A 23,896-nucleotide genomic window follows, 5' to 3' on the forward strand; every position below is an offset into this window, starting at 1 on the left:
CATCAACTTCAAGATGGTTTCATTGCTCACCTTTTCACTATACTTAAAGAAATGCACACAGTAAATATGCTTTTGTGTTTCAAAAAAATCAACACGTGCAAACAGGTACAGTAATATCGTCAATTTTTGTTCTTCTTTCTGCAACTGAAATCCTTCCTGATTGACAGTCTCTTTGAACAAGTAGGTCCCTGCACGATCCGTCCGTTTCTCTACGTCTCGCCATTTCTCTTTAAAGTCAGATACTTTATTTCAATCTGATCACAGAGTCCCTTGTAATTCTCCAACACAGGAGCATTGGTTATCACAGCTTTCAGGCAGTCAAATGCCTGTTAACACTCCGCTGTCCATTGGAATTTGTTACTTTTCTTGAGAAAGTCCATCAGCGGAGCCACAACACTGCAAAAATGTTGCAGAAATGTTCGATCAAATCCATTCATGGCAAGAAATCGCATTATGTCGCTTCGCCTTGAGGGTATCGGAAACTCCTCAAGGAAAGTGACTTGCGTTTTTCCAAATTCACTTTTGGCTAAGTTTATCGCCAAACCTGCCTCCTGAAGTCGATCGAGTAACTCCATCAGATGTTTTAAATGCTCTTTCCATGACTGGCTGAAAATTACCAGATCATCGATGTATACCGCACAATCGGGTAATCCTGAAACAACTTTGTTAGTTAACCGTTGAAATGTGGCTGGGGCGTTTTTCATGCCAAATGGCATAACTTTGAATTGGTGTATACCATCTGGATTCACAAAAGCTGAAATCTCCATCACCCTTTCGGATAAATGTACCTGCCAGTAACCTTTTAGTAAATCCAATTTGGAAATAAAAGCTGATTGTCTCACTTTTTCAATGCAATCCTCGAAATTTGGGATGGGAGAAGAGTCCGCTCTTGTAACTGCATTTACCTTTCTATAGTCCGCAAACAACCGTTGGGTACCGTCTGGTTTAGGTACCATCACTGTGGGTGAGCTCCATTGGCTGCAACCTACTTCAATTATGCCATTTTTAAGCATACTCTCAATCTTTTTTTTACCCTGTGCCAATTTTAAAGGTTTACGTCTGGATGGATGTTGTTTGATTGGAACAGGCTTTCCCACATCTACATCATGTATAGCCATTTTAGTACTTCCCAATTTATCTCCACAAATATGGCCATGTGATATCAATAACTCTCTTAGGCCAGTTCATTTTCCGCTCGAAGGTAACTCAACAATGTACCCAATTTTTAAGAACATCCTCGTTTTCCAATTAAATTTGAGGTATATCACATTCACAGTCATCTGGATTTGGTTCGTCACTTTGAGTTAGAATCATTAAAACCTCCTTTTTCTCTCCTTCCCTTTCAAAGTACCTTTAAGCATATTCGCATGACACACTTGGTGAGTCTTCCTTCTATCTGGTGTGTTTACCACATAATTCACCTCACTTAATTTCCTTTCAATCTGATACGGTCCACAAAACCTTGCTTTTAAAGGTTCACCTACCACTGGTAACAACACTAAAACTTTATCCCCACTGGCAAAACTACGAAGTTTGAATTTCTATTCTGCTACCCGTTTCATCACATTTTGTGCAAGTTCTTAATGTTGTCCAGCCAATTAACCTGCTCTATTAAATCCTTCCCTAAAATTTGACACGTAATCCAATCATGGAATTTCCGATTTCTCACTCAACAATTTATCGATAATGAATTTAAGTGGTCCTATTACCTCATGACCAAGAATTAATTCAAAAGGACTGAATTTGGTAGACTCATTAGGTGCATCCCTAATTGCAAACAGCACGAATGGAATTCCTTTCTCCCAATCCTCTGGGTGATCTTGACAATACACCCGCAACATTGTCTTTAATGTCTGATGCCACCTTTCTAACGCTCCCTGTGATTCTGGATGGTACGCAGTTGATTTAAATTGTTTTATTCCTGAACCATCCATAACTTGTTTGTATAACCTTGAGGTAAAATTTGATCCTTGATCCGATAGTATTTCTGTGGGTAGTCCATATCCAGTAAAGAATTTAAGTAACTCCTCCACAATCTTTTTAGCTATAATAGTACGTAGTGGAATGGCCGCTGGAAACATAATAGATACATCCATTATAGTCAAAAGATAATGATTCCCACTTTTTGTTTTAGGATGCGATCCTACGCAATCAATTAGGATCCTTGTCAAAGGTTCCTCAAATGCTGGTATGGGTATTAAGGACGCTGATTTTATCACTGCTTGAGGTTTCCCTATCACTTGACTTGTGTGACTTGATTGACAACATTTAACTACATTTTTATGTAGTCCAGGCCAATAAAAATGTTTTTATATTTTAGCTTGAGTTTTCCTTATTCCCAAATGCCATCCCACTGGTACCTCATGTGCAACTCGCAAAACCTCCTTTCGGTACCCTACCGGCAATACTACTTGATGAACCTGCCCATGTTCTCATTTTGCGGTAATAACACTCTGGTATACACGCAGATTCCTCTTCCCTGTATGCTTTCTGATACACCCGTTATTTTTCTGTGTCTTTCTGTTGTACCTCCGCCAATTTTCCTGAACTAAAAATACCCGTCTCATCCTCCACCTGTTCTTGGTCATTTTCAACAATCTGATCAAAAATTGTTTCTGCTAATTGCGCTTCACTCTTTGATTTCACCTCTTGTTTTAACCTGTGACTTTGCGACCTTGTTACTACACAATACGGTAAAATCCAAGGATATTCGTCCTTCAACATTTCAGTTGTCTGGTTTTTAACTGGCTTGTCAACCACAGTAGGCATCACTCTCACCTGCGATATAGCTAGGTCATTACCCAAGATAAACTGTATTCCTGGACAAGATCGTTTCTCTATTACTCCTACTACCAATTCAGCACTCTTCACTGGACTTTCCAAGCTTACCTTATAAAATTGAACTCTACTCCTCTCACACTGAATTCCACATATTACCACCTTTACTGGCAACATTGTTCCCAAACTACATGCGTATCTCCCGTATCTCTGAAAATTGTGACTTCTTTACCTACTCCTCCTGATACACATGAGTAAACTGTACCCATCTCTGTTTACATAGATCTGGCACCTTCTTATCAATCACCTTTGATCAGTCTGCACAATCTTTTGCACCTCCTTCGCTTCACTTGGGCTTTCCTTTACCACATTAACAAACCCCACGGTCTTATCCAGTTTTACCACATCAGCCTTCCTAGTGCTTTTCTTCAACCACCAACACTGTGACTTTACATGGCGAGTTTATTACAGTGAAAACATTTGAATATTTTCATTTCTTTTCCACCCTCCTGGATTTCTTTCTTAAATCTGAAGTACACTCTCCTTATTATCGCCCATCAGACCACCTTTACCTTTACCACTTGAGTGTTTCTCATGTCCCCAGTTTCTATCCCTCACAGGCTGAAACTGATGTCGGAAACCAAGCTTTGATTTATGAACTAATTCATAATCACCTGCCATTTCTGCTGCTAAACTCGCAGTTTTAAACCTCTGTTCTTCCGCGTGAGTTCTCATTACATCAGGAATTGAATTTTGAAACACCTCCAACAGTATAATTTTTCTGAGAGCTTCATACGTTTGGTCTATTTTCAAAGGCCTTCTCCACCTATCAAAATTACTCTGTTTGAGCCTTTCAAACTCCATGTATGTTTGACCAAATTCTTTCCTTAAATTTCGAAACCTTTGTCTGTCGGCTTCAGGCACTAGTTCATATGCACCCAAGATGGATTTCTTCACCTCCTCATACGTCCCAGATACCTCCTCCGGTAGTGATGCAAACACTTCACCAGCTCTACCTACCAGCTTTGTTTGAATCAGTAACACCCACATGTTCTGTGGCTATTTCATTTGTTTAGCCACCTTCTCAAATTAACTGAAAAAGGCTTCTACCTCCTTCTCCTCAAGCCTTGGCAATGCTTGGACATATTTAAATAGATTCCCAGCAAGCCTTCGACTATGACGCTCTTTCTCACTATCCTCATCACTATCATCCAACTGTTCATTTCCCTTTACGTCTGCCAATTTTAACTGACTGTCATGTTTCATGGCGATTTTCTGAAGTTCAAACACTCTCTCTTTATCTTTTTCCCTGATCTGTATCTCCCTTTCTCTTTCATTTTCCTCTCTATCTCTTTCGTATTCAAGCTGTTTTAATTCTTTCTCATGTTCCATTTGTTTAAGTTGTAACTGAATATTTGCCATTTCCAATGAATGAAACTGTATCTCAGGCAACTTTAAATGCTCAGCCACCGCCATAAGTACCTTAGCTTTTCGCATTTTGTCAGGAATGTTTTCTGCAATGTTTTTTCCAAATCTACCAGTCTGCTTTTCGTCTGTGTCCGTAAGGTACGGCGTGTGACCGTCCCCACCCCCAAAAACCTCAGAGCCTCTTAAAGAGCCATTGTCCACAACAAGCTCCCCACTTAGACTAGCAAAACACACCTGATAAGCAACCCCAATATTCTCACCCCTCACTGTGTTTAAGTTCACTAAGCCAATAAAATAGATGGACGTTTTTCCAGGACGAGCCCCCGATTTGTTCTGGGCCAGGGTATAGAGAAGCCTAAAGTTTATCATGGAGTTCACCTGACCCACAACGTTTACTAGATTGTGGTATGGGGAGCACACGGCCCCCTCTACAAGTGTGGACAGCAGAAATTCAAAAGTATTCAAAGAATCCTTAAGCTGTCCTTTTAACATCCAGAAGACTTAAGCCAACTTTTACGAGAAGTACATTAGGTTTACATTCACTACTGAGAACATTTATAATTCTGAATTCACCAAATGATCAAGAGATAGTCTTTTGATGGCAGAGACAACAGCAGGTCACCTGCACTGTCTGGCTTCAGCTCCAACACTCAAAACAAAGCTAAAACCCATCGTGCAGCAAACAGCCTAAAATGAAAGTGAAACGCTGACAGACAGCCCAGCTCCACCCACTCTCTGACATCACTGCAGTATTAAACACCCATTTCTTAAAGATACTCTCACTACAGATATATACAAACCGATTTATGAATACCCATTTCTTAAAGGTGCTCTCACAAGACAATATACTGCCCAGGGACCAGTGTATTATAATAATATAATACCCAGGAACCACAGTAAAAAAGTTTTACTACAAAGGGACAAGCAGAAATAATGGTATACTGCTCAGGGACGTGTATTATGATAATATACTACCGAGGAACCAGTGTAAAAATGATATGCGACAGAGGGACAACTGGAAATAATGGTATACTGCCCAGGGACTACAGTAAATAATGATATTCTATCGAGGGAACATTGTAAATAATGATATACGATCCAGGACCACTATAACTAGGAATATACTGCCTAGGCACCCCTGTAAATACTCATATACAATCCAGGAACCACTGTGAATAATGATATACTACGAGGGACCACTGTAAATAATGATTTACTACAGAGGGAACACTGTAAATAATTATTACACTAGACAGAGACCATTGAAAATGATGCTATACAGTTTAGGAACCACTGTAAATAAATATCCATTGCCCAGGCACTACTGTAAGTAATGAAATAGTACCAAGGAAACACTATAAATAATGATATACTGCAAAGGAACCACTGTAAATAACGATATACTATCCTGGGACCACTGTAAATAATGATATTCTATCCAGGACCACGGTAAATAATGATATACAACACATGGACTAATGTAAATAATAATATAACATAAAAGACCCACTGTAAGTAATGATACACTACACAGGGAATGTTGCACATTATGAGAGACGACCCAGGAAGACTGTAAGTAATGATGTACTGCTCAGGGACTACTGTAAATAATGAAATACTACCCAGGGACCTCTGTAAATAATGATAAGCGACAAAGGAACAAAGTACAGAATGAATTACTACCCAGGAACCATTGTAAATAATCATACACTACACAGGAACCACAGTAAATAACGATATTCTACCCAGGGACCACTGTAAATAATGATATTCTACCCAGGGACCACTGTAAATAATGATATACTACACAGGGACCACTGTGAATAAAGATATACTACCTATGGACCATGGGACCGTTGTAAACAACGATGCACGACACAGGGACCACTGTAAATCATGATATATTGACCAGGGATCACTGTAAATAATGATATACTACCCAGGGTCCACTGTAAATAATGATATTCTACCCACGGACCACTGTAAATAATGATATACCGGACAGGGACCACTGTAAATAATTATATACTGCCCAGGGACCACTGTAAATAAATATATACTGCCCAGGGACAACTGTAAATAATGATATACTGCCCAGGGACCACTGTAAATAATGATATTCTACTCAGGGACCACTGTAGATAATGAGATACTACCCAGGGACCATTGTAGATACGGAGAAACTACCCAGGGACCACCGTAAATAATGATATACTACCCAGGAACCACTGAAAATAATGATATACTACCCAGGGACCACTGTAAATAATCATATACTCCCCAGGAACCACTGTAAAATATGATGTACTAATCAGGAACCACTGTTAGTAATTATATACTACCCAGGGACCACTGTCAATAACGATATTCTACATAGGGACCACTGTAAATAATAATATTATAACCAGGGACCATTGTAAATAATGAAATACTATCCAGTGACCATTGTAAATGATGATATACTACCCAGGGACCACGGTAAACAATGATATACTACCCAGTGACCACTGTAAATAATGATATACTACCCAGGGACCACTGTAAATAATGAGATACTATCCAGAGACTACTGTAAATAATGTGATACTATCCAGTGACCATTGTAGATACGGATATACTACACAGGAACCACTGTAAACAATGAGATACTACTTAGGGACCACTGTAAATAATGAGATACTACTTAGGGACCACTGTAAATAATGACATACAACCCCGGGTCCACAGTAAATAATGATAATCGACCCAGGGACCATTGTAGATACGGATATACTACCCTGGGACCACTGTAAATAATGATATACTACCCAGAGACCGCTGTAAATAATGGGAAAACACCCAGGGACCATTGTAGATACGGATATACTACGCAGGAGCCACTGTGAATAATGATATTCTGCCCAGGAACCACAGTAAATAATGTGACACTGCCCATGGATCACTGCAAATAATGATATACCAGACAGAGACCGCCGTATATAATGATAAAATACCCAGGGACAAGTGTGAATAATGATATACTGCCCAGGGACAACTGGATATCATGATATACTACCCAGGGAGGACTGCAAATAACGACATACTACCCAGGGTCCACTGTAAATATTGATATACTATCCAGGGACCTCTGTAAATAATGAAAGTTCACCCAGGAATCGTTGTAGATAACGATGTACTACACAGGGGCCACTATACTTAATGATATACTGCCCAAGGACCACAGTAAATAATGAAATACTGCCCAGGGACCACGGTAAATAATGATACACTGCCCAGGGACCACTGTAAATAATGATATATTGCACAAGGGCCACTGTAAATAATGGTTTTCTACCCAGGGACCACTGTAAATAATGATATGTTACCTAAGGACCATTGTAAATAATGACATACTATCCAGGGACCACTGTGAATAAAGATATACTACCCAGGAACCACTGTAAATAATGATATACTACCTCGAGACGACAGTAAATAATGATATACTAACCAGGGACCATGGGCATAATGACATTCCAACCTGGGACCGTTGTAAACAATGATGTACTACACAGGGACCACTGCAAATAATGCTAGACTACACCGCGACCACTGTAAATCATGATATATTGCTCAGAGACAACTGTAAATGTTGATATACTACCCAGGGACCATGTAAATTATGATGTACCACACAGAGATTACTGTAAATAATGATATACGACCAACGAACGAGTGTAAATAATGATATTCCACACAGGGACCCCTGTAAATAATGATATACTTACCAGGAACCGATGGAAAGAATGATATACTATCAAGGGACCACTGTAAATAATGACATTCCACGCTGGAACCGTTGTAAATAATGAAGTACTCCATAGGGACCACTGCAAATAATAATGTACTACAGAGATACCAATATAAATAATGACATTCTGCCCAGGGACCACTGTGAATAATGATATACTGCCCAGGGACCACTGTAAATAATGATATACTGCACAAGGACCACTGTAAATATTGATATAGTAACCAGTGACCACTGGAAATAATGATGTACTGCACAGAAACCACAGTAAATAATGATATACTGCCCAGGGACCACTGTAAATAATGATATACTGCACAAGGACCACTGTAAATATTGATATAGTCACCAGTGACCACTGGAAATAATGATGTACTGCACAGAAACCACAGTAAATAATGACATACTACCCAGGGCCCACTCTAAATAATGATATACTGCCCAGGGACCACTCTAAATAATGATATCCTACCCAGGGTCCACTCTAAATAATGATATACTTTCAAGGGACCTCTGTGAATAATGAACTTCCACATTGGGACAGTTGTAAATAAAGATGTACTACACAGGGACCACTCAAATAATGATATACTATTCCTGTGTGATATGGTACGAATTAAGTAATGGCATGATGGGAAAACAGGTCAATGGGAAGACGGGTCAAAAGGTTTGAGACGATACCAGATAGACTGAAACTACTCATTCCAGCTCCCCAGGCCCAGGTAAAGAATGCCGCCCTAACCATTTTCAGAGCTGTATGGCCATGGGCCAACTCTGCATAACTTGAAGTCTGAAAAGATCAGCGAAGGTCGAGCCATTCCAAAACACCGGACCTCGGCAACTCCTGATAAAACTAACTCGTCAGAACCCAGGGCCGTAAGAATTTAAAACAAAGATAAGTTCAGGAAGAAACAAGTCTATTCTGACCTTTCAATGTTCCCTCCGAGGACTAAATAATGGTTTGAGTGATATGACCAAACATGGTCTGGTCTTTGCTTCCGTTTGTATTTCCGATTAAACTACTGACCATACTGTTGTCACATAATCTTGATAAAGTTAATGTATACATCTTAACTTAAGTCTCCACAAAGCACGGAACTTGTGACAGACTGAGCAGTTTTGTTGACTGCCCTCTGACTTCAAGTTTCAGCCATTACTGCAAGCAGTTGTTTTCGAAAATAAAGCTTGTTATTCTGTCTTAACGAGTGTGTTGAATTTTTCTCTCACAGAAGCGAAAATATTGACTTTCACAATTTGGCGCAAGCGAGCAGTTACCAATATCCTGAGTGAATTCCTTGGGGGACTGAAGAAGTGATCGAGCCACACCCCGAGGAAAGAGACAGACGCCGGCACAAGGTAAGATTAACCTTGGTCTCTCTCTCTCTCTCGGATTAGTGGTTCGACCCCTCATCCGTGATGGAAGTAACTAAACAGGTGACGGTACTCGAATCTAAATTGTACTTATTAAATTGTTAGTAGAGTACAGCGGGTCAGGGACCCCAATTAGGTCAGGGACCTCTTGCTTGTTTTACAGGTTTAAATTTGGGTCAGGAACCTCTATACAATTTGGGGCAGGGACCCTGAAATCTGATTTGGTACCAGGGATTTTTTTTTGATTGCCAGGGGCCCATTTTATTGACATTATGGGGCAGAGTTTAGTCAAAACCAGGGGCAAGTCCCTCTATTTTGCATGTGTTCTGATAACCCTTCCCATGAACGTAATTTCCGAAAATGATCTGCAGCGCTGGACAATAAATTGGGTAACGATATTTGGCCACCATGGGGTACCTGGAACTACGATAATTGCATTTATGCTGAGAAAATCATTTGGCAGAGTAATGCAGGTTTTAAGTGGAAGTTTAAAATCTCAGAGTGGAGGAAGCAGTCCGCTGAGCTCCACGAACAATCACTATTAATGAGTTGGAGAGATAATGCCCGTAGAAAAGGGATTGATAATTGTGTGGATGGTAAAGCAAAGAATTGGGAGACTTTAAAATTGGAATGTGAACTTTGGGATAGAAAGCATAAACAACAAGGCGAAAATAAACAATATTCTCCAACCAATAGGCAGAGAGGACTGGCCAAGCAGATTAAACGAAAGGAGGATCCTCCCAGTTGCTCTGGCATGCCGATGTTTCCCTATTCAGGCGATACGGAAGAGGAGGAGGATTTAACCCCTGGACCCCTCCCTCATCCTGCACACCCTGCCCCTACAATATGGAACAACCCTTCACCCCTGTTAATCAGGCTTTTCTTGATTTATCACTCCAACCTAAGGAGGAGGAAACTTTTACACCACCACCACCCCCACAAATTATCCCATTAGGAGTGTTATTAATCCCCACGCTGGTGATAATGACGACCCATTCATTGAGGTGTGGGTGGTACCTGCATATTCATTGAGGCTTTTAAACCCCATGAGCTATGTTTGATCATGGCCCAATGGCCCTCCTGCAAAGATGACCCAGAGGGGTTCACTGAGTTTTTGAGGGGAACTGCGACCATGTACGGTGCTACCGCACATGATCAATATTCTCTGATTCATTCATCCCTTCCCCAGAATTAGGGGAAAAATGGAAAAATGAATTAAGACTTCATGGGACACGTGGACGGCCTTCAGCGCCGCACACCAAACGGAGGACGATCAGCGTACGTTAATGTTCCCCGCACTAAAACGGGCTCTCCGTAAACCCGTTGACATCGCCAATCTCCTTAAATGTACCCCCACTTCGAAGGAAGGTGGTACAGAATTTTTTGATCGCTTTTGTGGCGTGTACACTCCGGGGACATTGCTTTCAATGCAGGCACACAGTCTCCCCAATTTAATGCACTATTAATGCAGGTTTTGCCTGACCGCGTAGCATCCAGTATTAAAACTAATAACATGGACTGGTCTGACAATTCTAAACATCAAATGAAACGGCTGTGTCTTATTATTTGAGCAATGGCCGCAACCGTGAGACCTGTTACAAAGACACTTCGCCCAGAATTAAATCCGAATCCATCCAACGTCCCTCTCAAAGAAGAGTTCCTAAAGGTCAGAACTCTCAGACAGATTCACGTTACTATCGCCCAGATTGCACGGACCCTCCTGAATTTGGTTACCGCTCACAGGCTGCTTACCCCTTCACTCCACACATGGAGGATTTCGACAGCGCTCCTCCGCGTCGTCCTCCTGCCAAGTATAATGTCACTTGCTTCAACTGTCAATGGACAGGGCACTACGCTAGCGATTGTCCAGCACCCCGACGACAAGGTAGATTTCAACGCCTTCGGCTGACACCCTTTACTACCTCTAACCCCTACTGACTAGCCCGATCGAACTTTCCGGTCCTCTTAACAGACCACTCTGACTAGCCAAACACTGCGATGTACATAGAGGGCGTGTCTATCCCCTTCCTGATTGACACCGGCGCGACGCATTCTATGCTAGACTGGACATTAATTCAGAAACATTGCTTTCCCCTTTCTGATAAGCATGTGGAACTTGCTTGTTTCATGAGGGAAGGTTTTGTTTATCCGCTCATGAAGCCGCTCTCTGTTCAATTTGAGGGGTGGGAATGTTGCATCCCTTTCACAGTTACCCGCGTCCTCAGTGTCAACCTGGCCGGACGTGACTTGCTGTGTCCCTTGCAGGTGGAAACTGTTTGCCTTGATAACGGCATTACTATATCAGCTATCCCGCAGGCCCAGCATCGAAATCTTCCCCTTTTCACTACTCCACAGTGGTGGTCTGTTGATTTTGACCCCTCACACTTTTCACCTTTGTTGGTGTCGCTAAGGAAAAAGAAGGGTCTGCCTTTCTTGTCAATTTACCCCATGGCCTCTGGCGTCAGTCGGGACTTGTGTCACCCCACGTGACCCTTTTCGTCAACGAAGGCTACAGTGCCAAGTCCTTGGGATTTCTGGTAGCTGCACTGCGAGGACAAGCTGATCCTTTCTTTAATGGAAGTCAAATCCTACCCGCAGGCACTTTAGAATATTTTCAACGCCCATTTGTCCTTATTGGCACACTGCAACACCGTCGTTCAGTCCAATCAACGACTTCTGAACTACCCGCAGATTTATGGGCGGCCTCCAAACACGAGGTTGGTCTCACTAATGTCCATCCCGTTGTTATTAATGTTAAACCTAACATGCCCTTGCCCTCGATTTCACAGTACCCTTTGCACCCCGAGGCTGAACATAGAACCTAGAACATAGAACAATACAGCGCAGTACAGGCCCTTCGGCCCACGATGTTGCACCGAAACAAAAGCCATCTAACCTAGACTATGCCATTATCATCCATATGTTTATCCAATAAACTTTTAAATGCCCTCAATGTTGGCGAGTTCACTACTGTAGCAGGTAGGGCATTCCACGGCCTCATTACTCTTTGCGTAAAGAACCTACCTCTGACCTCTGTCCTATATCTATTACCCCTCAGTTTAAAGCTATGTCCCCTCGTGCCAGCCATTTCCATCCGCGGGAGAAGGCTCTCACTGTCCACCCTATCCAACCCCCTGATCATTTTGTATGCCTCTATTAAGTCTCCTCTTAACCTTCTTCTCTCCAACGAAAACAACCTCAAGTCCATCAGCCTTTCCTCATAAGACTTTCCCCCCATACCAGGCAACATCCTGGTAAATCTCCTCTGCACCCGCTCCAAAGCCTCCACATCCTTCCTATAATGCGGTGACCAGAACTGTACGCAATACTCCAAATGCGGTGTACCAGAGTTCTGTACAGCTGCAACATGACCTCCTGACTCCGGAACTCAATCCCTCTACCAATAAAGGCCAACACTCCATAGGCCTTCTTCACAACCCTATCAACCTGGGTGGCAACTTTCAGGGATCTATGTACATGGACACCTAGATCCCTCTGCTCTTCCACACTTTCAAGAACTTTACCATTAGCCAAATATTCCGCATTCCTGTTATTCCTTCCAAAGTGAATCACCTCACACTTCTCTACATTAAACTCCATTTGGCACCTCTCAGCCCAGCACTGCAGCTTATCTATATCCCTCTGTAACCTGCTACATCCTTCCACACTATCGACAACACCACTGACTTTAGTATCGTCTGCAAATTTACTCACCCACCCTTCTGCGCCTTCCTCTAGGTCATTGATAAAGAAGGAGGAAGCTGAAGAAGGAGTCTCGGTCATGTTTCAATCGTTCCTTCAACAGGGAATTGTGGTACCATGCCAATCGCCCTGTAAAACCCCGATTCTTCCAGTTTCTAAGATAGGAAAACCATCCGAATGGCGTTTGGTCCAAGACCTCCGACGTATTAATCAGATAGTGGAACCCTTACATCCTATTGCCCCAAACCCGGCGACAATCCTTAGTAATGTCCCACCGGAAGCGACTGTTTTCACCCTTGTTGATTTACAACATGCCTTTTTTGCGATACCCCTCGCCCCTGAATCACAGTATTTGTTTGCCTTTACATTTAAGTGCAACCAATACACTTGGACTAGGCTCCCACAGAGCTTCATTCATTCTCCAACCCTTTTCTCACAAGCAGTGCACTCCCAGTTAGCAACATTATCAACTCCTGGTGGCTCCACCATCATCCAATATGTTGATGACTTACTCCTTGCCAGCCCTGACTTCATCGCTAACCAGCGTGACACCGTTTACCTGCTCATCCGTCTCCATTCATGGGGATATGTGATCCCGTCCACTAAAGTTCACAAAGGTCAACGGCAGGTCAAATTTTTTGGTGTCCTGATAAGTGTTATGGATCGCTCCCTTACTCAGGAACGCATTACTCCGATACCGCAGACTCCATTTCCGACATCGCCCAAGCAGGTGCGAGCCTTTTTAGCATTGGTAAACTTTTGCAGACAATGGTTTCCGAATGTTACTGTCCATACTCAAGATTTAACTCCGTACTCCTCTCAAAATGCTCCTCCTAAGTTTGAACTTCCTGATTCAGCAAAATAATTTTTTGTTACTCTCAAAAACGCCCTGGCTACCCCCCCCCCCCCCCCAAGCGTTTGGACGACCTATGTATGACAGACCCTTTCAGTTGTACGTAAATGTTCTTGATGAATGTGCCACTGGTGTTCTTATACAAGAGCACAGTGACCGGCGTCGCCCGGTCGCCTACTATTCTACAAAATTGGATCCTGTAGCCTGCGGTCTACCTCCCTGCACCCAAATTCTTACAGCTGTCCATTTGTTAGTGCAGGCAGCCTCTAATCTGACCCTTCACCAGCCAGTACAAGTGCATACCTCGCACTCTATTGTGGCTCTCCTAACGTCTCAGCAAACCCAGCATCTGACTCAAGCCCGCTTGAGCCGCTGTGAGGTTTCACTATTGCAAAACCCCTACCTCTCTTTTCATTACTGTTCTACCTTAAACCCTGCTGTGTTCCTCGAGCACCCCCCCCCCCCCCCCCCCGATAACCTTGCGGACCCGCCACACGATTGTTTGCTTCGGAATCACTTCCTTACCGCGCCTCGCCCGGATTTAACGGACCGGCCTATTGATAATCCAGGTCTAATTTTTTATGTTGATGGCAGTTCCTCCATTTCTCTCACTGGCATCCCACGGTCGGGATATACCGTGGTAACAGACACTGACGTGCAGGAAGCAGCAGCCTCCGAGACCCCTGTCTGCACAAAACGCCGAGCTATTTGCCCTGACTCAAGCATGTATTTTGGCCACAGACAAAAGTACTAATGTTTACACTGATTCTAGGTATGCCTTTGGCGTGACCCACGATTTCGGTCGCCTCTGGCAACAGCGAGGCTTTCTCACCTCTGCGGGAGTTCCCATTCAAAATGTTCTTTGGGTTAAAAATCTCCTCGATGCTATTCAGCTTCCCCATCAATTGGCAATTATTAAATGTGCTGCGCACACAAAGGGGGACATTCCTGTTCAATTAGGGAATGCCCGTGCTGATTCTGCTGCTAAGGCTGCGGCTATATCAGCCTCTCTGATTGTTCCCAGTGGGGCTAATCAGGCTCTAAACCAGGTACCTGCATTAGGAACGAAGGGCATGCCAGACATAACTGAAGTTCATAATTTACAGAGGGATGCCTCTGATTCCGAGCGCACACTATGGAAGTCAATGGGGTGTTCACACTCCTTGACACGAGACCTCTGGCTTACCCCCGTTGGTCAAGTTTGTATTCCGAATTCTTTATTGCCGGTACTTATTGATTATTTGCATTCTTGGACCCATCTTGGCAAGGAGGTAATAGTACAGCTACTCCTGAAAACTTGGTGACACCCAAATTTGAATACAGCAGCACAAACGCGGCTGGATCGATGCCTCATTTGCATGAAACATAATAAGGGTAAAGGCATTAAATGCCCTCCAGGAACCACTCCCTTGCCAGATGGCCCTTTTGCCTGTGTACAGCTTGATTTTATCGAATTGCCAAAAGCACAGTGCTATAAATATTGTTTAGTAATAATCGATGTGTTTAGTAAATGGATTGAAGCCTTCCCCACCACTAATTGTACGGCACATACAGTGGTGAAGTTGTTGTTAACGGAAGTCATTCCTCGTTTTGGGGTACCCAAAATGGTGAGCTCAGACAACAGACCACATTTTGTAGCTCGGATCAATGCTGAATTGTGCGAAGCACTCGTAATTAAACAGCAACTGCACTGCGCATATCACCCGCAGGCTGCAGTAATTGTGGAAAGAGCCAACGGGACTTTAAACAAAAAATTATCTAAATTAACTGAAGACACAGGGTTAAATTGGCTAAAAGTGTTACCCTTGGCACTGTTTCACATGCGAGTGACTCCACATTCGCGGACCGGACTGTCAGCTGCCGAGATAGTCTATGGTCGGCCAATGAGGACACCCTGGGATGCCCATGAAAACCCCCTGGAGGAGTAGACCTCCACGTGATGGGGGAACAAATGCAGAACTATTTGAAGCAATTAACACTTTCTCGGAAGTTTCTCCACTCACAGGTAAAACAGGCACACCTCCCTGTAACGGCAGGGACAGCCGTCCCTCGATATCCAGTGGTCAAACCCAGAGACCACGTGTTGGTGAAAAATTGGGAAGAAAGAAACTAGGACAACGCTGGAGCGTACTGCTGACTACACCAACTTCCATCAAACTTGAAGGACGTTCAAGTTGGATGCATCTATCCGATTGCAAGAAGATAGTCTCCTCCCCAGACGAGAACACAGGATGAAGATCTTCATTATAATTTTTGGACTCTCTGGACTATTTAGCCTTAATGGCCACTCGGTAGTAAAAAAACGACCTAAACGAGACCTGCCTTCCAATACCTATTTATATATGTCATATCTTTATGCCGACAAATTGAATGTAAGCAAGTGTTGGGTTTGTACCCACATCCCCGTCCATTCGAGGGAAGGAATACCTCTCCAATCCCTCCCCTTTCATATCGCAGAGACGGTTGAATGGATTTTACGACAAAATCAAACAGGGAGCAGGGAGGATAGGGCGGATATGGAAATATGGAAATCTGCTGGCTATGACATGACTAAATTTTCAGCTCCGTATCAACCGACCTTGCCTTGACTCCACCCTCCATCACTGTCCACTCGTATAATGTTCAAGGTTCCATGTGTTTTAATAAATCAGGGAAAGGAAAGTTAATGGGGCAAAGTAGGTGCAACCTTACAGTTGACTGGCAAGGACCGGTACCAGGCATATCCAACAAGGGCATGTTTAACTGTGATTGGTCCAGGGTATGGAATATAACCTCTAACATTTCATGGGGACAGACATCCGCAATCCCCTGGATGACATTAGCTGATGATTTTACGGCCTATCATGGAACCTATTTCATATGCGGCACTAAAGCATATCCATGGCTCCCCATTGATTGGACAGGATCCTGCTTTTTGGGATATGTTGTACCTCAAATGCGTCACCTACCCACCCTTAAGCACTCCCCCTCGCGAGCAGAAAGGACTATTTCTAAAACGGAACAGTTCTTTATGATGGCCTTTCCCTTGTACGGAACGGGCAAGGAACATGGCCACAGCATTGGAACAACTGGCGAACGTAACGGCAGTAGAAGCCAGGGAAACTGGACAGGCACTGGCTGAGGTCTCAGCTGAGCTAGTGGTTGTCCGGACCGTGGCATTACAAAGTCGACTGGCTTTGGATTATCTGTTAGCCTCGCAGGGAGGAACGTGTTCTATCATAGGTCAGGAGTGCTGTACTTATATTCCAGATGGCTCTGAAAATATCACTAACCTGGCCGACCATATTAAGAGACAGGATGCTCAAATTCAAGAGATTGGCAGTGAATTTCATGACTATAACCCGCCGGGTTGGCTAGGATGGCTTGGTTACGGATTATTTGATTGGATCTTTAAGGCCTTCATTCTACTACTCCTAATTCTAATAGGGATAGGATTGCTTGGTTGCTTGTGTAAATGCATTTTCAAACGAGTCATGTACATACCTATTTAACTAGTTGTCATGATATGACAAAAGGAGGGAATGTGATATGGTACGAATTAAGTAATGGCATGATGGGAAAACTGGTCAATGGGAAGACGGGTCAAAAGGTTTGAGACGATACCAGATAGACTGAAACTACTCATTCCAGCTCCCAGGCCCAGGTAGAGAATGCTGCCCAAACCATTTTCAGAGCTGTATGGCCGTAGGCCAACTCTGCATAACTTGAAGTCTGAAAAGATCAGCGAAGGTCGAGCCATTCCAAAACACCGGACCTCGGCAACTCCTGATAAAACTAACTCGTCATAACCCAGGGCCGTAGGAATTTAAAACAAAGATTGGTTCAGGGAGAAACAAATGTATTCTGACCTTTCAATGATCCCTCCGAGGACTAAATAATGGTTTGAGTGATATGACCAAACATGGTCTGGTCTTTGCTTCCGTTTGTATTTCCGATTAAACTACTGACCATGCTGTTGTCACATAATCTTGATAAAGTTAATGTATAAATATTTACTTAATTCTCCACAAAGCACGGAACTTGTGAAAGACTGAGCAGTTTTGTTGACTGCTCTCTTGCTTCAAGTTTCAGCCATTACTGCAAGCAGCTGTTTTTGACAATAAAGCTTGTTATTCTGTCTGAACGAGTGTATTGAATTTTTCTCTCACAGAAGCGAAAATATTGACTTTCACACAGAGACAACTGTAAATAATGAAATACTGCCGAGGGATCACTGTAAATAATGATACACATCCCAGGGACCACTGTAAATAATGAAATACTACACAGTGACCACTGTAAATAATGATATACTACGCACGAATCACTGTAAATAATGATATACTACCCAAGAACCACTGTAAATAATGTTAAACGACCCAGGGACCACTGTAATTAATGATATACTACCCAAGGACCACTGTAAATAATGTTAAACTACCCAGGGCCCACTGTAAATAAAGATATGCTTTCCAGGGACCACTGTAAATAAAGATATACTACCCAGGGACCACTGTAAATAATGATATACTCACCAGGGACTACTGTAAATAATGATATACTACCCAGGGACCACTGTAAATAAAGATATGCTGCCCAGGGACCACTGTAAATAAAGATATACTACCCAGGGACCACTGTAAATAACGATTTACTACCCAAGGTCGACTGTAAATAACGATATACTAATGAGGGACCATTGGAACTAAAGGTATCATGCCCAGGCCCCACTGCAAATAATGATATACTGCCCAGGGACCACTGTAAATAATGAGATACTCACCAGGGACAACTTTAAATAATGTTATACTACCCAGGGACCACTGTAAGTAAAGATATACTACCCAGGGACCACTGTAAATAATGATATACTACCCAGAGACCACTGTAAATAATGTTATACTGCCCAGGGACCACTGTAAATAAAGATATACTGCCCAAGGACCACTGTAAATAAAGATATACTACCCAGGGACCACTGTAAATAACGATATACTCACCTGGGACTACTGTAAATAATGGTATACTGTCCAGAGACCACTGTAAATAAAGATATACTGCCCAGGGACCACTGTAAATAAATATATACTGCCCAGGGACCACTGTAAATAAAGGTATACTACCCAGGGACCACTGTAAATAATGATATACTCAACAGGGACAATTTTAAATAATGTTATACTACCCAGGGGCCACTGTAAATAAAGATATATTGGCTAGGGACCACTGTAAATAAAGATATACTGCCCAAGGACCACTGTAAATACTTATATACTCACCAGGGACCACTGTAAACAAAGATATACCGCCCAAGGACCACTGTAAATACTTATATACTCACCAGGGACCACTGTAAATAATGTTATACTACTCAGGGAACATTGTAAATAAAGACATACTGCCCAGGGACCACTGTAAATACAGATATACTGCCCGTGGACCACTGTAAATATTTATATACTCACCAGGGACCACTGTAAATAATGTTATACTACCCAAGGACCACTGAAAGTAAAGATATACCAACCAGGGGCCACTGTAAATCATATAATTTACAGTGCAGAAGGAGGCCATTCATCCCATCGAGTCTGCATTGGCTCTTGGAAAGAGCACCCTACCCAAGGTTAATAACTCCACCCCATCCCCATAACCCAGTAACCCCACACAACACTAAGTGCAATTTTGGACACTAAGAACAATTTATCATGGCCAATCCACCTAACCTGCACATCTTTGGACTGTGGGAGGAAACCGGAGCACCCGGAGGAAACCCACGCACACACGGGGAGGATGTGCAGACTTCGCACAGACAGTGACCCAAGCCGGAATTGAACCTGGGACCCTGGAGCTGTGAAGCAATTGTGCTAACCACTGTGCTACCGTGCTGCCCCAAATAATGATAGACTACCCAAGAACCACTGTAAATAATGACATACTGCGCAGGGACAACTCTAAATAATGATATACTACTCAGAGACGACTGTAAATAAGGAGAAACTACACAGGGGCCACTGTAAATAAAGACCTAGTGCCCAGAGACCATTGTAAATAATGAAATACTATAAAGTGACCACTGTAAATGATGATACCTACCCAGGGCCACTGTAAATAATGGTATACTACTCAGGGTCCAGTGTAAATAATGATATATTACACAGGGTCCACTGTAAATAATGATATTCTACCCAGGGACCACTGTTACTAATGATGTACTACCCAGAGACCACAGTAAATAATGACATTTTGCCCAGAGGCCACTGTAAAGAATGATATTCTGCACAGTGACCACTGCAAATAATGATTTACTGCCCTGGGACCACTGTAAATAATAATACACTGTCCAGTGACAACTGTAAATAATGATACACTGTCCAGTGACAACTGTAAATAAAGATATGCTATCCAGTGACCACTGAAAATAATGAGATACTATGCAGGGACCACTGTAAAGAATCATATACTCCCCAGTGACCAGTGTAAACAATGATATCCTAAACAGGGACCAATGTAAGTAATAATATACTACATATGGACCACTGTAACTAATTATATACTACCCAGGCACTACTGCAAATAATGATATTCCACCCAGGGACCACTGTCAGTAATGATATACTACCCAGGGACCTCTGTAAATAAGAACTAGGAAGAGGAGTAGGCCACCTGGCCCCTCGAGCCTGCTCCGCCATTTAATGAGATCATGGCTGATCTTTGTGGATTCAGCTCCACTCTCCGGCCCGTACTCCATATCCCCGAATCCCTTTATTCTTTAGAAAAGTATCCATCTTTTTCTTAAAAACGTTTAAAGAAGGAGCCTCAACTGCTTCACTGGGCAAGGAGTTCCAGAGATTCACAACCCTTTGGGTGAAGAAGTTCCTCCTACACTCCGTCCTAAATCAACTTCCCCTTATTTTGAGGCTTTGCCCCCTAGTTTTGCTTTCTCCGACCAGTGGAAACAACCTTCCCGCGTCGATCCTATCTATTCCCTTCATAATTTTATATGTTTCAATAAGATCACCCCCGCATCCTTCTAAACTCCAATGAGTACAGTCCCAGTCTACTCAACCTCTCGTCATAATCTAATCCCCTCAACTCTGGGATCAACCTAGTGAATCTCCTCTGCATTCCCTCCAGTGCCAATATGTCCTTTCTCAGGTAAGGAGACCAAAACTGAACACAATACTCCAGATGCGGCCTCACCAACACCCTATACAATTGCAGCGTAACCTCCCTAGTCTTGAACTCCATCCCTCCAGCAATGAAAGACAAAACTCGATTAGCCTTCTTAATCACCTGTTGCACCTGCACACCAACTTTTTGCGACTCGTGCACCAGCACACCCAGGTCCCTCTGCACAGCAGCATGTTTTAACATCTTACCGTTTAAATAATATACCATTCTGCTGTTAGTCCTCCCAAAATGGATAGTCTCACACTTGGCAACATTGAATTCCATCTGCCAGACCCTAGCCCATTCACCTAACCTATCCAAATCCTTCTGCAGACTTCCAGTATCCTCTGCCCTTTTTGCTTTACCCACTCATCTTAGTGTCGTCTGCAAACTTTGACACATTGCACTTGGTCCCCAACTCCAAATCGCCTATGTAAATTGTGAACAACTGCGGGCCCAACACTGATCCTTGAGGGACCCCACTAGTTACAGGTTGCCAACCAGAGAAAGACCCATTTATCCCCACTCTCTGCTTTCTGTTAGTTAACCAATCCTCTTCCCATGCTACCACTTTACCCTCAATACCATGCATCTTTAGTTTATGCAGCAACCTTTTGTATGCCACCTTGTCAAACGATTTCTGGAAATCCACATATACCACATCCATTGGCTCCCCGTTATCTACTGCACTGGTAACGTCCTCAAAAAATTCTACCAAATTAGTCAGACACGACCTACCCTTTGTGAACCCATGCTACGTCTGCCCAATGTGACAATTTCCCTCCAGGTGCCCCGCTATTTCCTCCTTAATGATAGATTCCAGAATTTTCCCTACAACCGAAGTTAAGCTTACCGGCCTATAATTACCCGCTTTCTGCCGACCTCCTTTTTTAAACAGTGGTGTCACGTTTGCTACTTTCCAATCCTCAGGGACCACCCCAGAGTCTAGTGAATTTTGATAAATTATCACTAGTGCGTTTACAATTTCCCTAGCCATCTCTTTTAACACTCTGGGATGCATCCCATCGGGGCCAGGAGACTTGTCTAACTTTAGCCCCATTAGCTTGCCCAATACTGCCTCCTTAGTGATTACACTCATCTCAAGGTCCTCACCTATCATATCCTTATTTCCATCAGTCACTGGCATGTTATTTGTGTCCTCCACTGTGAAGACTGACCCAAAAAATCTGTTCAGCTCCTCAGCCATTTCCCCGTCTCCTATTATTAAATCTCCCTTCTCATCTTCCAAAGGACCAATATTTACCTTAGCCACTCTTTTTAGTCTTATATATTTGGAGAAGCTTTTACTATCTGCTTTTATGTTCTGAGCCAGTTTACTTTCATAGTCTACCTTATTCTTCATTATGGCTTTTTTAGTAGCTTTCTGTTGTCCCCTGAAGACTTCCCAGTCCCCTAGTCTCCCACTAATTTTTGCCACTTTGTATGTTTTTTCCTTCAATTTGATACTCTCCCTCACCTCCTTAGATATCCATGGTCGATTTTTCCCCTTTCTACCGTCTTTCTTTTTTGTCGGTATGAACCTTTTCTGAACACTGTGAAAGATCGCTCGGAAGGTTCTCCACTGTGCCTCAACTGCTTCACCATGAAGTCTTTGCTCCCAGTCTACCTCAGCTAGTTCTTCTCTCATCCCATTGTAATCGCCTTTGCTTAAGCACAAAACACGAGTGTTTGATTTTACCTTGTCATCCTCCAACTGCATTTGAAATTCCACCATATTGTGGTCGCTCCTTCCAAGAGGATCCCGAACGTGGCAGTGGGATTAGTTTGGGATTGATACAGGGCTACGGGGAGATTGTGAGGTCGTGAGATTCGTTTGGGATTGATAGAGCGCAATGAGGGTAGAGTTGGCAGTGGGATTAGTTTGGGATTTGTACAGGGCTATGTGGAGAGGACGGGGCAGTTGTATTAGTTTGGGATTGATACAGGGCTCTGGGGATAGAGCGGGACAGTGGGATTAGCTTGGATTGATACAGGGCTATGGGGAGAGGACGGCGCAGTGGGATTAGTTTGGGATTGATACAGGACTATAGGGAGTTGACGGGGCAGTGGGATTAGTTTGGGATTGATACAGGGCTATGTGGAGAGGACGGGTCAGTTGTATTAGTTTGGGATTGATACAGGACTCTGGGGATAGAGCGGGACAGTGGGATTAGTTTGTATTAATCCAGGGTTATGTGGAGGGAGTGGGGCAGTGGGATAAATTTGGATTGACACATGGCTCTGGGGACATATTGGGGCAGTAGGATATGTTTGGATTGACACAAGGCTATGCGGAGAGAGTGGGGCAGTGGGATTAGTTTGCCACACACAAACACATACGTGTGCACACATTGACAGATACATACACGTGTCCAGATCCATGCGTACACACACATCCACTCCTACATAGACACATGTGTGCATGCGCACACACACACACAGTTTTGCTGTGTACATTAGCCCTTTCAGGCAATTTGATAGAATGCTACACATCCTATTTTGCCAATGACACCAAACATTAGACAGCATTGTAAGCAACATTGCTGAAAAGAAATTGCAGAGAGATATTAATAGTTTGGCTGAAGACTGAGCTGGTGGACGCATTCCAGTGCAGGGAAATGTAAGATGATGTACTTTAGACTGAAAAAGGATAGAACCGTGATCTTTATAAATGATGAGAATACAGAAACAGTGGAAGTTTAAACTGGACAGATATTTCACAGCTGGATTCACACAATACAGACAGCAATATATCGGAGATTTTGGAAGTGCCACAAATGTTGTCAAATGTAGTACGTGGGGTCCCTCAATGTTTCAATCTTGCT

The sequence above is a fragment of the Scyliorhinus torazame genome, chromosome 5 (assembly GCF_047496885.1).
Source record: "Scyliorhinus torazame isolate Kashiwa2021f chromosome 5, sScyTor2.1, whole genome shotgun sequence".
Lineage (NCBI taxonomy): Eukaryota > Metazoa > Chordata > Chondrichthyes > Carcharhiniformes > Scyliorhinidae > Scyliorhinus > Scyliorhinus torazame.